Here is a 14,744-nt window from a genome sequence, read left to right as displayed (position 1 = left end):
TGATGCTACAGAAAGAGAAGAAGGAAGGACGTTATCCGTCATAAATGCCTTTAGACCTCTGACCCCCACAGAGTCTGCTGTTGTCCTGTCTCATTCAGTGTGAGGGCTTCTCCTGGATTTGTCTCCGACATGAGGGTTAATGGCAGGTAAGAAAAGGTCATTATGGAGATCCTGAAGCTGGACTATGAAAGAGATGTGAACGTTTCCCTGAAGCAGGACATTCCATCGAGGTAACGGTATCAAGGGCTTTTCAGTCATATTGCTTTATGTTATAAGGCTTCAGCCTGTTAATTAACTGTCACAATCTGTAGATACTTGCCTACGTCCCCTTAGTTGTATGTGTGGGTGTGCAAACATGTGCATCTCTGTTTTAGGGTCCAAAAACCCTGGCTGTTGGGAAAAAAAGACCTGTTACTTCTTCTGTGGGACAAAGGAAAGAAAGCCAACCCAGGACATCAGAGCTTGGGTGCTGTCTTGTGGGGACATGGTAAGGCTAGGTGTCCCTATGGTGTAATGGCCCCCGAATATCGGTGGTTGAAAACCATAAAGGTTTTATCTTCCTCACTTACCCGACTTCTCCATCAGACATTGGTGGGCCTCTACTCCCCGCTCTCAAGGACCCGGGCTCCACTTCTGCAGCGGCTGCTGTCACAGCAGCTGGGGAAGCCAGAGCAGGAGCCTTGGCTGAGAAGTGGCTCACATTTCACTGGCCAAACTGGACACATGATTGCCGCTAGCTTCGGGGGAAGGGGCACAGCAGGTCCTCGTGCCCTTACGTGTGGGACATTAGAGTGGTGGGCATCAGGAAGGCCCAGCGTGGGGGCCAGGGGAGGCACTGGCTCTCGTATTTCTGCAGGGATCCCCGAGCAGACACGGGCTGTAGTGGCTTTATCAAGCAGGTCACTGGGTCATATCATCAACCAACACATGGGGCACACATGACGTCTTGAGTGCCACAGGGTGGACTGTCATTGGTTGGATAATGGCCCCCAAGAGATACATCTGCCGGGAACCTCAGAATATAAACTTACTTGGTGTAAGCGTCTTTGCAGACATAATTAAGGTCAAGATTTTGGCACGAGATCATTGTGGATTCGTGTGGGTCCTTAATCCAAAGACAAGTCCTTCTAAGAAAAGAGAAGGGGAAACAGAAGCACCACATGGAAGGAAAGGCCATGTGATGATGTAGGCAGAGACGGTCCTGATGTGGCCACAAACCAAGGATGGCCCGGAAGAGGCAAGCCAGGAGTCCCTCCCAGAGCCTTCAGGGGGAGTGCAGTCCTAGCGACACATTGGCTTTGGACCTCTGGCTTCTAGAACTGTGAGAGAATTCATTTCTGGTGACTTTTTTTAAGTTTATTTATTTTTAGAGAGAATGAGAGAGAGAGAGCAGAGAGAAGGGGAGAGAGAGAATCCCAAGCAGGCTCTGAGCTATCAGGGCAGAGCCGGACACGGGGCTTGATCCCACGACTCTGGGATCATGACCTGAGCTGAAATCAAGAGTTGGATGCTTAACTGACTGAGCCATCCGGGCGCCCCCAATTCTGGTGATTTATTATGGCAGCCCCAGGAAGCTGAGGCAGACTACCGCTGCAAGATAGTTGTTGAGAAATTACGCATTTCTCCCTTTGCTGTGCCTGTTCTCTTCTCTGGTTCAGGCTGGGAGGGTCCACAGTTCTTGACGCCTCTCTTCCCTTCTCTGGTTTCTTGTAAGGAGCTAACGCCCACCTGTAGACTCATGGCACTTTCTAGGGATGGGGCCATGGAGTCTGGGGGCCAGTGGGAGGTAGACGGGACGGATCCCCAGCTTGGTGCCTGAAGGGGGATGCTGTTGGCGGAGCAGGGATTCAGGAGAAGGAGTTGTTGATGGGACCAAGGGAGCTTCTGGCCAGGTTTTAGACAGGTAGGCGATCATGAATCTCTCTGTAGGGTTGGGCTGCAGGCGCCTGGAGATTTTGTTTGAAGCTGGGACCAACCTTATGGATCTGAGTAACTAACATCCAAATCTTGATGAAGCGCTGAAAGCCTGCCTTTTCAAATGGGCATCCAGGCTCAAAAATCTGCTTAAAACCAATTTATTTTGACTAGAAATTGATATTAAATTGATTTGTGTTGACTATGTGTTTAAGGGCCGAATATTGAGTAAAATCCATAGCAGAAAAGATCCTTTGGCAAATCCACCTGTCTATATGTGCTAAATACACTCGTGCCTGAGAAAGTTGGAGCCGGCTCTCGTTGATTTATTACTTTCGCTCGAGAAGGTCAAACATCCGAAAAGGTAAATTTGATCTTAGATTCCCCGTGTCGTGCGTTCATTCATTCAGCAGATAGTTAGTGAGGCACTGTTGCAGGTGTTTGGAACACGTGCGTGAAGAAGCCCGTCTGGGCTCGTGGCGTTCCCGAGCCAGCCGTGGGAGATAGACGCTAATGTAAGGGACATGAACATGAGCCTTCAGGAAGGGAAGAAAAACCAAAGCAGGAGCGGGGGCTCCTGGCATGGAGGGTGCCGTTTGTAGTGTTCGAGAGCGTGGTCAGATAGGCACCTCTGACAAAATGACATCTGGGCCTGGACTAGGGGAGACAAGGAAGTCGCTACTTAGAGAACCAGGAAAAGGCTGTTCCGGAGGGGGAACCGCACTGCACAGCCTCTGGGTTCTGGCACGTTCCAGGAGCAGTGAGAGGTCAGGGTGGCGGAGGGAAGGGCGACCAGGTCCATGGGCCTCGCTGCTGCAGTGAGGATTTTGTGTTCCATTCTGTTGAGGGGCTGCTGAAGTGTGGGGCGTCATGACCTCACAGTTTTAGGTGACCTCTGGGCTGCCGGGTGGAGAATGGATGGCACAGAGGTGGTGGGGAGCCACGTAGGGGGCCGCCACACCAGTGAGGGGGCAGATATGGCCACATCCTGGGCAGGCGATGGGAGCATGGGAAAGACTAGGTGTAGGTGAGGGAGAAGAGAGAACCTAGCTGACCCAAGATGCCCCCATCACGCTGGGGGCCCGAGTGGTGGAGGGGAGGGTCCCAGGACGTGTCCTCGCTGAGGAGATCGCACTCACACAAATGAGGGTTGACCCCGGCCACAGACGTGATTCCGTGGTTCTTATGTCTCGTGGACCAGGGCCGAGATTCTGGCACTGTCCAGCAGCATGTGGCAGCATCTCAGCTCCTGGGAAGCCTGGCCTCTGCCAGGCCCTCAGTCCACCCCCGCCCCAAGAAGGTCTGCCAGTGCCCACTCACTGTGGCTCCCGTGCTGGGCAGAGGGAGCGGGAAGAGCGACCACGTTTTTAACAACACATTAACGCCTGGAGGTGAGACGGGTGGGTCATAGTGGGTTATCTGGCTCTCCTGCACCTTGGATCTTGGAGCTTGGGGCCATCACACAGGTGGGCAGGGGCCTGGGAGGGGGGTGGAGGGGCCTTCAGAGCCCCACAAGGGCCTGGTGCTGAGATCCAGGATGCAGAGCTGAGTGGAGAGACAGCTGGGGGTGGGGGGGCGGTGGACCCCTGCCACGGGTCTCAGCCCTGGGTGCCTGGTGGGCCCATTCTGGAAAATCACTCACCACTGGGGTCTTGGTTCTCTCTCGTGTGAAACGGGGAGAGTTGCCATGGAGATGAGAAGGTGCAGATCAAGTGCCCCGTTGGGAGCCCTGTTGGGAGGCTGCCCCGAAGGGCCTCCTAAGAAGAGTGGAGGAGGAAGAGGGGGAGCCCTGGGGAGAGGTGGGGGTGGGGTTCCCAGGAGGAAGCAGAGGGCACACAGCCTCCTTCGCCTCCTGGGAGGTAGGCTGCCAGGCCCGGCCACAGCTTGTGGGGGGCGGGCCGGGCGGCACACGGAGGCCAGCTTTGCGGTCTCTTGAGCTGGAGGACGGTGCTCACCGGGCACAGGGCCGCTGGCATGGCTGGGGCGTGGTGCCCTGAGCTGCCCTGAAGATGACTTCTGCGAGCCCACCGGGCCTAAGGCTGCCTGAACGTGCGATGCAAATTTATGCAAATCACGGCAACCCAGATTCCCGGCTGCAGAGACCTCTGCCTCCTCCGCCTCCTTCTCCCAGGAGAGCTTGCGGGGGTGGGGGGGAGCGGTGTTGGGCCCCGTGGGGCTCCAACAGGCCTCCTCTCTCCTGCAGCCCGAGGGGAGATTGACAGACTCAGGGCTCCAATCTCCCCTTGGCCTCCCGGCTTCCCGAGGCAGATCCCTGCCTGGCTTACAGACACGGAGAATAAACCTGTTCAGCAGGTTAAACCCTCTTTTTATTTCAAGGCTCTGCCAGTCTCTTAACAATTAGAGGGCTGATCTCAATTCTAGACGCAGAGTCAAGCAAGTTCTCAGTTGACTGTAGTTCAGCAAACAAAGTGGCTTCCCCGGAGGGGTCTCTGTTTGATTAATAACAGCAGTTCTTGGTCTTTTCATGGCGCCTCTCGGCAACGCTGCTGTCTAGCTGCTTATCAATTCTCAGGACACCCGTGATGGGCAGATGGCGAGTCCTGGATTGTGGTCTGCAGGTGGGGGAGGGGCACCAAGGGGGCCGCCCTGTCCTCCTGGGGGAGCTGGAGGGCCCGGGGGCTGCTCCCACAGCCTCTGTGCAGCTCTGATCTGCACTTTCGTCTCCAGCCAAAGTGGAGAGCGGCTCCTCCCTGAACCTGAAGGTGGGGAGCCAGGTCTGGGAAAGAGAACACCACCCCCCCCCCCTTCTCCATTTGTCATTGTCACACAGAGTGTGTTGTCTTCTCCCTCCTTGGACACGGGGCTGGTCTGCATTACACGTTGGACCACTCCCTCCAGGGTATGCTGTAATTGGAGGTACCCCGTGCCTTCCCCCCAAGCCCAGGAACGATGAAGGCATATGGCTCTGCCTCCCTCTTCAACACTCAGCGGGGATGGCCGCCCTCTCTGTGTTCACACTGAGCCGCAGGCTTTGTGCTCTTCATTAAGGTGTTAATGTGGACAGGAAGTAGAAATTTCAAGGGTTTGATGAAATTAAGACTTACCTGTTAGCTGGCAAAACTCAGGAGGGGGTAGAAATACATCAACCTACATGTTTGAAGACTAGGAAGCAGAAAAGCATGTGATCTGGGCTAAGGGGACTTTGAGGCATAATCTAATTTAAAATCAGCCAGTTTACTGTGATGTCTCTGCTAAAACACACTTCGCCCAGGCTGTGAAATCAGGGCTCCTGCTCTGACAAATGTCTGTGTTCTGATTAGAATATTCAGGCAGTCTCCCTGGAAGCAGGTCAACCCCCCACTGTGACAGAGAACCGAAGCTGGGTCATACCACATGTTCGGGTCTGCCCGGGTCATCAGATCCGCGGAGCTCAGAGCCTTTGTTGTGACAAGGGCTGGGTGGAGCCTCCTTCTGCAGGGACATGGGGGACCCCTCACAGTGGCAGGAGACACGTGCTGCCGGCTCTCAGTCCTCTTCCCCAGGCTGCAGAGTGTACAACCTGCACGACGGGGCCAGAGTCCCGCTTGTTCCCTGTGGAATTGGTCTCGGCCCTGCAGAAACAACCAAGCCATGAAGCACACCGCCTCACTTTGACTTCTGCTGGAGATTTGAGTGAATGGACAGGACAGCCTTCATCATGACCCAGAGGGGGTCCCACAGACCAGCCAAGAGGGCCCCTGGCGGAGGGCAGGGTAGAAATCAACCTCGAGCCAGCAGGAGGTGACCGCAGAGTTTATTGAAGGTGTCGAGAGTACAGGTACAGACAGTGATGGGAGACTCCGAAAGGAAAGGAGAGAGAGTCCTGTCTTTGCTTGGGGTCTGGGGTTTTTCTTGAGGACCGTGGTCTGGTGTAGAATGTCCTCTCAGTCCTCCAGGGACTGGTTAGAACAAAGGCGAGGGCCCAGGTGCTATTGCTTGGGGCCAGGGGGTCCTGGAGATATCTAGCGCCTGTGGTCTGGAATCTGCATATGACAGCTTCTCTTGGTCATTCTCACCTGGTCCTTCCTTAGATGCTACCGGTTCTAGAGAAGTCATTAACTCCTGGAGGGAGTGGTCCAACCTGTAATGCAGACCTTATGAGGAGGACCTATTTACGTCACAAGACTTGTAGAAAGTGGGGGTGCAGGTCCTAGCAAGAACAGACGCAGGAGGAGGAGCAAAACGCAGGTTTTTATGGAGTCTTTCAGTTTTCCTATTTCAGCCACAGAGGGGTCTGATCCAGAGATGAAAACAACTAGGCCAGAAGCAAAGGAGCAAACGTTCCAAACTCGTCCAGGTGGGAACATTCGTTCAGGCGATAGTTACTGGGCATCACCTTGTGTTCCTGGGTGCTCTGCGCATGGCAGGAAGCCCTCGATGAGTGGAGGCCTGTCCATGAAGCTGGCCAGCGGAGAGCTCTGTGAAGGCACAAGCAGGTGTCATTATAACACGAACGGGACCCAGGCTGCGCAGGCAGAAGAGCTTGGCCAGGGGTCAGGCAGTCTGGGCGGTACTGTCGCGGTTAGCCAGCTGCAAGGCCCGGCTCTTTCTCCAGGGCTGCTGTGAATCCAGGCTCAGAGTGCTGTGCTGAGCTGTGGCCACCAGACCCAGCCCGTGGGGCGTCTGCAACTGACCGGTCGGGAGCTTGGGCTTCTGGACGTCCCCGACCTGGATCTGAACTCGGGCCCCAACACTCGCCAGTCCTGTTCCTCAACGTCATCACCTGCAAGGACAGCCACAGGTGCGTGTGTCACCTGTGTGAGTGCTGACGTGCACCAAATGTTTAACTTGGTGCTTGGTTCTACACGGTGGGGCTGATAGGGATTTGGGTCGTTGGCACGATGTGGTTCTGTGCGTGTTCTCGTGCTGTGTAGTAACACATCATCACGGTTTTAGCTGCTGAGCACAACACTGATTTAGTATCTTAGGGCGTCTGTGGGTCACGAGGCATCAGCAGGGCTCTGCTCCCTCCTGGAGCTCCACTTCAGGACTTTCAGGAGATTGGCCGAATTCAGTTCCTTGGGTGGTAGGTTGAGGTCCTGTCTCCTGCTGGCTGTCAGCGGGGAGCTGCTTTAACTCCTGGAGGCCTCTCTTGGGCCCGTGTGCCTGGGTCCCGCCTTGGAGCCAGCCACAGCGCTCAGAATCCTCGTGCTTGGAGTGTCTCCGAATGACCTTTCTGCCACATCTCTCTTGCTTCAGCCGGAGAAAGTTCTTGGCTCTTAAGAGCTCGCCTGAGTTGGTCGTGCAGGATAGTCTCCCTACCTAAGATCCATAGCCTTACATCCACACGGTCCCGTTCGCCATGTGATGTCACATATCTACAGATTCCTGGGGCCTTGTGGGGACTGTTCTGTCTCCTACAATGGCCTTTCGAGGGGCGTTCAGAGCACTCTGTTGCTTGCAGCGGAGGAGGCGTGGACTCCAGGCGCCAGCACTGATCACCTGCATGAGTGCAGGGCTGACCTCTGGGAAGGACTTCCTAGGTGTCACGCACCGTCAGATGGTCTCATCTGACTACACGAGGGCTATGTGATGCCAGTACTGTTTAGCACCCCGCATTTAAAGATGCTTGAAACGGATGCTTAGCGAGGCCAGTGACTTGTCCGAGGACTTCACTGGTGGCTCCCAGAGCTGGCACCAAGCCCATGTGACCGGGCCCCAAAGTCAGAATTGGTGGTGGTGGTGGTATATTTTTAAAATGTCAGTATTAAGTTATAATTGTCAGAATTAAATAATAAAAGCGCCCTAGGTGCTGGGCTCACCCCAGCCGATGCTTTGAGGTGGCGAATCCCAGGCATGGGCGACAGATCAGACCAGTGTTCAGCAACCACTTCCTCCGTGTCCCCATCCCCCGTGTGCTTCCTCCTCCCCCTCCTCCTCCTCCTCTGGTCCTGCTTGGATGTTGGGCTCAGATGCGTAACTTGCTTTGGCCGGTGGAATGTGGGAAGAGGTGGCCGTGCACCAGCTCTGAGCCCAGCCCCTGGGAGACATAGCCCTCAGGGAACTTCTGTCATTTGTCAGGAGCTCAAGCTCCAGGTGGCTGCCCCTCCAGAGGGAGACACGGAGAGTAGCCTGAGTGTGACCCCAGCACAGAGCTGCCCCAGCTGTGCCTTCCTCTTGTTAGTGAGAAATAAATGCTTATTGCTGTTCTCCTTGGTGGCTGTTTGTTACACAGTAAAACCTGACTGATACACCTGGGAACCAAGTACTTGACAGACTGGGAATTGAGTTCTGTCAGGGGCAGTGCATTAAAGCTCATCAGAAATTAATGTAATGATTTGTTCTAAACTTCATAAGTCCTGATCTTACATGGTACCTGATTATGGGTCTTCCTGGTCATTGTCGGTGCCCTGACTTCCCTACTGAGGGAGCCCTCTCGTATTCCTGCTGGAGGAGTGATATCAGGGCCCGCCCTGCTCCTGGGCATGATCTGAGACAGGGTGGGGCCTGGGCTCGGGGTTCAGGCCCTGTGGTCACATCTTAACTCCCTGGAGAGACTTCCCTTGTCACCAATCATAGCGCCCTCTGGACTCTTTGTGACGGCTCCTGAGATGAGGGGAGTGTATAAAAGTATTTGTGGCTTCATTCCTTCACTCCTGTGTCCATTCAGCAGAGTTTTCTGAGCACCTACTATTCTCAAGGACTCGATGAGGGACTCTTATCTTCCCAGTTCTGATTGTTTGCAGGGTTGTACTCAGACCCGATGCCAGGGAGAGTGTGCACGTGTGAAAGAGAGACTCCGAAGATGTCCCCAGAGTCTGGAGGAGATTGAGTGCCTTCCCCTGGCAGTGCTGGGGCGGGCTGCATGCATGTGGTGCCATCTGAACCCGAGGAACGGGCCCCCGTTCACTGGGTCCCTCATCCAGAAATGTTTCACTGCCTGTCTACTAAGTGCCAGATACCGGGCTAGCCGCTAGAGGCGTGAGAGTGAACAAGTCAGACCATGTTGCTCTCTTCGTGGGACACAGGGAGAGAGGAAGGAAGGGTGCTTTAGGAAAGGGAACAGCACATAAAAAGGCATATTTTAAATAAGATTTGGGGAAGTCCTGGAAAACAAAAAATGGTTTGGTTTGAACCCATCCATGACGAAGCAAGAAAGTCTCAAAGCGGTTAGTCCTTATCACCTCCGTAATGCTTGCTAAAAGTATCAATAGTAAGACACAACAGAAAAACCTATCCCATATAGGGAACAGCAGCAGTGAAAGTTAGTGTCAGCCAAGACTCTAGGGAAAATTCTGAGTGATTCTGTTCATTGTAATGAGATGTGTGTGAAGTATGTGTAAGTTTCTGGTCATGTTAACACATGGCTCCTACGTGCCTGGACTGAACATGCTGTGTAGTGTTGGCCAAGTGGGATTTGGAGAAGAGCCTTAGGGTTTGGAAAAATTGAAACTTACATGAAAGGTCCAGGCGTAGAAAGTCTCACTGATCCAGAGCAAAGCTTGCCTTTCAAAGGATCAGAGAGCCTGCTTCACCCCTTGAAGGCACAGTGGGTCTCCGTCCTGGCCAAGAATCAGCTGACCAGCAGCCCAGAACTTGCAGCCTTGGCAGGGCTGAGATGACTTTCCCCTTCTTCCTTTTGGGTCTTAAGTCGAGGAAGGCAGAGAAATAAGAAATGAGATATTGTAACAGTGCCGAGATTTGGACCACAAACAACAAAGTAAATTGAATCCATGCTGTCATATTTAGAAGGAGATTGAGTGGATGTAGTAGTGACTTGTGTGATCATCTCATTTATTCATGTGTTTTGGGCCATTTCCATGCTTTGAAGCCTTCAGAGTTGTCTGCCATGTTGTATTTTTAGATATGGTTTAAATTATTTAAAGGAATTGAATTATTTACATTTGCAAACATCACTTAGAACAATTAAGTTTTATTGTAAGGTATTAAGTTCAATACATTGAGAATTGCATTTTAAGGTGTGTGAGTTTGCCCTCTGGCTACAAAAGCAGCATTAAAGATTGTAGAGCACAGGCTTTTCTCTTCTGTTATGATGATAAGTTATATTAAATTTCCTAATGTCATACTATTCATTTGCTTATTAATTCAACCAGTTACAGTGACTATGTCCTCATAGAGACCAGCTTCTGGCTGGCTCTCATGAGGCTTAGTGTCCAGACTGCCGGATCTTAAAATGTAGTCCTTGAGCCAGCAGCCCCAGTAGAAATTCAAAATTTTGGAAGCCCCCACCCCAACCCCACCTGCCCACAGACCTGTTGAATCAGACACACTGGGGCCAGGCCCAGCCATCTCTGTTTTAACTAGCCTTCCAAGTGGTTCTGATACTTACTAAAGTTGGAGAACCACCGGTTTGAGTTTCTATTTCTTCTTAGGTCAGTTTTATAATTTGTATTTGCTTAGAAAACTGCCCATTGAATCCAGCCTATAAACATATTATCATGGAGTTGTGAACATATTTATTAAGAATTTTAAAAAGTCGGTTTCTGCAGTTCTCTTCTGTTAGACTGTATATTGTCTTCCCACACTCCTGCTTTTTTCCAACTGATGAATCGGAATTTTGGAGCAGACGAAGCCTGTGCTTTCTTGTTTGAGTGACACCCTTACGGGTGTGGTTTCAAGGATGTCAGTTTCACACATGCAGAGGTGAAAAATAGCAGGAGAATCCTGTGCCACCCTACTGGTGGGATCTTCTTCTGATCTCATCCTGGAGATGGGTTTATTGGCTGGGAATCTTGTGGCCCTCATCTTCTGGACAGACACCTGTAAATCCTGGTGAGGGCGTACTGCCTTTCTACTCCTTTCTCCAACTTCTCTTGGTTCCAGAATGGTGCCAGGACAGAGTGAGCTGGGTCAGAGCAACATTGTCGGCAGGAGTGGTGGACTAAGTCACTTGGGCATGCTTAATCACATGACTTGTCTCAGCAGGGCTTCTGTCTTGGTTTTGCCAGATGCCCTTTATAGGGCCTTCTTCTGAGGCCCCGTGCTCCCACCAGGAACTGCGTGTCCTCTGTGCTCAGGAAAATCTCCTCTTAGGGCCTTGATGCATATCAAAGTGCAAGATGGATGTTCTAGATGTACTTATGTGAAATGGGAGACATGGGCCAAGGGATCAGTGCACTGCTTAGCACTTACTAAGTACTGGGTTAATAATATGCTGGCAAAGGCATTTGCTGTGAGCAAAGTCTTCACCAAGGGAATGGGCATCTAGTGGTAGAGTTCACAGCTGGCCCACTCTTGTCTTTGCCACCACATTTTTATAAAGGCAGGCTATAGTGGGTTAAAGAGTATCCCCTCAAAAGATATGTCAGAGTGTTAATCCCCATACCTATAAGTGTGACCTTATTTGAAAATAGTCTTTGAAGATGTAGTCAAAGATCTCCAGATGAGATCATACTGGATTCGCTGTGGGTTCTACCTCCAATCGCTGGTGTCCTTGTGAGAGGCATTGGAGGGATGTGGCCATAAGTCTAGGGACACCACAGACTACTGGCGGCCACCAGGTGCTGGGAGAGTGCATAGAACAGGCTCCATCTCGGAGTTTCCAGAAGGAACGGTCTCTGTGGACACTTCGATTTCAGACTTCTGGCATTGGGAGGCCTGGTTTCTCCCTGATGCTGGACTCTGCCTGAGGCACAGCTGCTCAGACACCTTCGGGGGTCCCTGAGCATGTGCCAGGCTGCAGGGAAACAGGCCTTCCCCCCACATCCCCAGGCACCTCGATCCTTCCCAGTGGAGAGGGGAGCCTCTTAACAAAGGGACAACCTTACCAGCCTATTGGTAAGATTGGGGGTCTATTTTATTTTATATGTATTTCAAATATGTGCCATCCATTCGCTCTGCCCAAGAGAGACATGGTATCTGGGTTACAGCCTACTGACGGTCATTCTGGAAACTTCTAGAATCTCAGTTTTTGCCATAAGCAAAATAGTAGAGCATGTCTTCACACTTAGGCATCTTCAGACTCTGTAAATAGCACACATGTCCTCACTTGTTACCTGCTCTCGGTGTAAAAGGAGTTCTATTTCCTGGGACTGCCTTGTTCTGTTTCTGCTGCCCTTGTCCTTCCTTCATTCATAGCTCTTAGCTCACACTGCAGTGAGCTCACACCCTCATGTCCTGGGCAGGGCTTTTGTGTTGTGTTCTTTGTGATCTGGACAGTCAGGTGCAGCCTCAGGAGGAGCCCGAGATGGGCTCGGGACAACAAAGACTATCATATCATGGGTCCCAGAGGCAGGAGGCACGCCAGGCCATGTGGGGCCCCATGAGGAAGCACCAGGGTGGCCAGGGGACAGAAGTCAGGAGCAAGGGAGCACCTAGGCATGGCCTTTGTTGGGAGTTTCCAAGGGAAAGGTGAGGCAGGGCAGGGTGAACACTTAGGATTGGCCAGTGTGACCAATTCTGCTGCTTTTGGGGTCTTCAGTTGTCTGGCACCTGGCCCTGGGATGAGCGAGGCAGAGGAATGTGGCCTTCTGAGTGTGGGGGCCAGACAGGAGATGTGGCTCTGGGTAGTTGGCCTACATAACCCATGTGTGCCCTGCTGGGCTCATTGTGTCTCCAAGAACTGCCTAGCTCGGGGGCGGGGGGGCAGTGTCTCCACGGCCAGAAGGGTTTTCTTAGAAGTCTAAACATCATAATATACAGAAATAGAAGTACATGTATTTACACAGTAGAGCTTTCTTTTCCTCAAGCAATCCCCATATCCACCGCCCCCCACTCTGCTCTTGCTCAGCTCCCCAGGGCTGCTGGCTTCCTCCCAGGGCGGGAACATGTTGTCTTCAGAAGGTGGCCCCATCTCCCAGGTGTACAATCTCTGCAGGATCATTTGGGTCCAGAGCGCGACTGGCTTAAGTGCCACGGAGAGCGTCGGCTGGAGCCAGCCGACCCTGCCCGGGGTCAGGTCTGACCTTCCTGGCGTCGGCTTTCTGTGGCTCCCGGAGCCTTGGCCTCCTTCTCTCCTGGAGCAAAGCGCTTTTCTCCAGGAGGCGGGAGACTGTGGCTCAGGAGGCCCGCCCTTGATCCTCCCAGCCCGGGCACTCCACAAGGAAAAGGTCCTCCTGGACTCCGTTGGAAGCACCAGGCAGGTTCCACGCGGTCCCGCTTAGCCTCGTAGCAGCTTCCTGAAGTCACGGTGACGAGTCACGGCACACTGGGCGGCTCGACACAGCAGTGTATTCTCTGGTGGGTCCCGAGCCCGGAAGTCTGGAAGCAGGGTGCGGGGCCGCTCTCTCCCCGAGGCTCTTCCCGGGTTCTTTGGCTCGTGGTGGCGTTGTTCCAGCCTCTCGGCCCCATCGCCTTCTTCTCCGTGAGCCCCTCAGGTCTCTCTCTCTCCTAAGAACTGCTCCTAAGCAGCACAGCCCTCTCTCTCCTAAGAACGCTTGGGGTGGCGTTTGGAGTCCACCCACACCATCCAGGGTCATCTTCCCATAGGAAGGCCAGGAACTTAATCACACCTGCAAAGTCTCTGCTAAGGTCACATTCACCGGCCCCAGGGCTTGTGACCGGGCATCTTTGGGGGCCTTTATGAGCTTACCCCTGGCCCCGTGCCCACCCTGGGACCACAGAGCCCAGCGGCCAGAGCCTCAGCTTGGGTAAGAGGCCCACCTGTGGGGCCAGAGGAGCGGGCTGCACCCCTGCAGGAGGCGCGCTCCCCTCGGCCCCATGGAGCCGCACCGTGACTCTCTGGTGATTGCTCAAGTGTGCAGTTTCCATGTGTGTTTCCTCTCTTGACCGAGCTCGTCAGCAGCGTTGAGGGGTTTTCACTGATGCTGTTGTTATCTCCATGCTTCTGTGACCCTCGGGGGTCAGTCACTTGCTCAAGGCTTCACCATCCTGGCTGCCCAGCTCCCGGGGCCAGGCCGCCCTGGCAGGTGCCGGCTCACTGTGGGGGTGGGGGTGGCCAGGGAAGGGCTCCGGCCACCATCTGGCCGTCTCAGGGGCGTGGAGTTTCCTGGCCAGCCGCCCCGGATGTGCCGCCCAGGCCTGTCTGCTCTGAAGGCCTCATGGTGGCAGAGCACAGAGCAGGACGAAGGCCGGGCGTGTTGCCCTTTTGCCCATTTGGGAGCTGAGCCGCCTGTCAGCATCACCTGACCAAACCTGAGCCACCAAGCTCCCTGTCGTGGTGGTCCCCACGTGTCTGCTCTGCTCTGCCTGACCGCCGGCAGGGTTGGTTCTCGGGGCGTCTGCTTGCCTCTGTTGCTGTTGACCCTGAGGGTGGGGGCTCCCGTGTCCCTAGGGCATTCGGGGGAAGCCTGCAGGACGCTGCTGCCTGCGGTGGCCCCATCGCAGGACAGCCCGGTGCTCTGGGCGTGCCATGGCCCAGACCAGTGCAGTGGGGGATGAGGGGGCAGCTCGCAGGAATGGCCACACTGCTCGTTGGTAAGAAAGTGACCATCTGTTTTTGCCCAACAGAGACCAGAGTCCAAGATATAGCAGGGACCTTCCAGGCTCTGTATGTGGCTTTGACGGGCTTCCAAAGTGAAGCATGAGGTGAGGAGTTTCGTCAGATGTGACAAACAGATGATGGCAGTTGAGACGTTAGAATTTCACGGAGGCGTCCGAGTGGCTGGAGCGCCCGTCAGCAGAAAACCCCCGCGGGCTCCTGGTTGCCTTGGGAAAGCTGCTTCCCAAACCCCGAACCCAGCCTGCTGGGACCAGGGCTGGGCATTGCGCAGGGGTGTGTGAAGATACAGCCACAGGAGGAAAGCGTTCACATTACCATCTGGCTTTCCACTGTTAAATTACGAAGATTAAAAAAAAAAATTAATGTTTTTTTCTATTTGAGAGACAGAGAGCAAGCAAGTGAGCAGGAAGGGGCAGGGAGAGACAGAGGGAGAGAGAGAGCCAGCCAGCAGGGGAGGGGCAGAGAGAGG

This window comes from Lynx canadensis, chromosome D2 (assembly GCF_007474595.2).
Source record: "Lynx canadensis isolate LIC74 chromosome D2, mLynCan4.pri.v2, whole genome shotgun sequence".
In the NCBI taxonomy this organism is placed as follows: Eukaryota; Metazoa; Chordata; class Mammalia; order Carnivora; family Felidae; genus Lynx; species Lynx canadensis.
The sequence above is the reverse complement of the archived record's forward strand: the minus strand, read 5'-3'. Positions refer to the sequence as shown.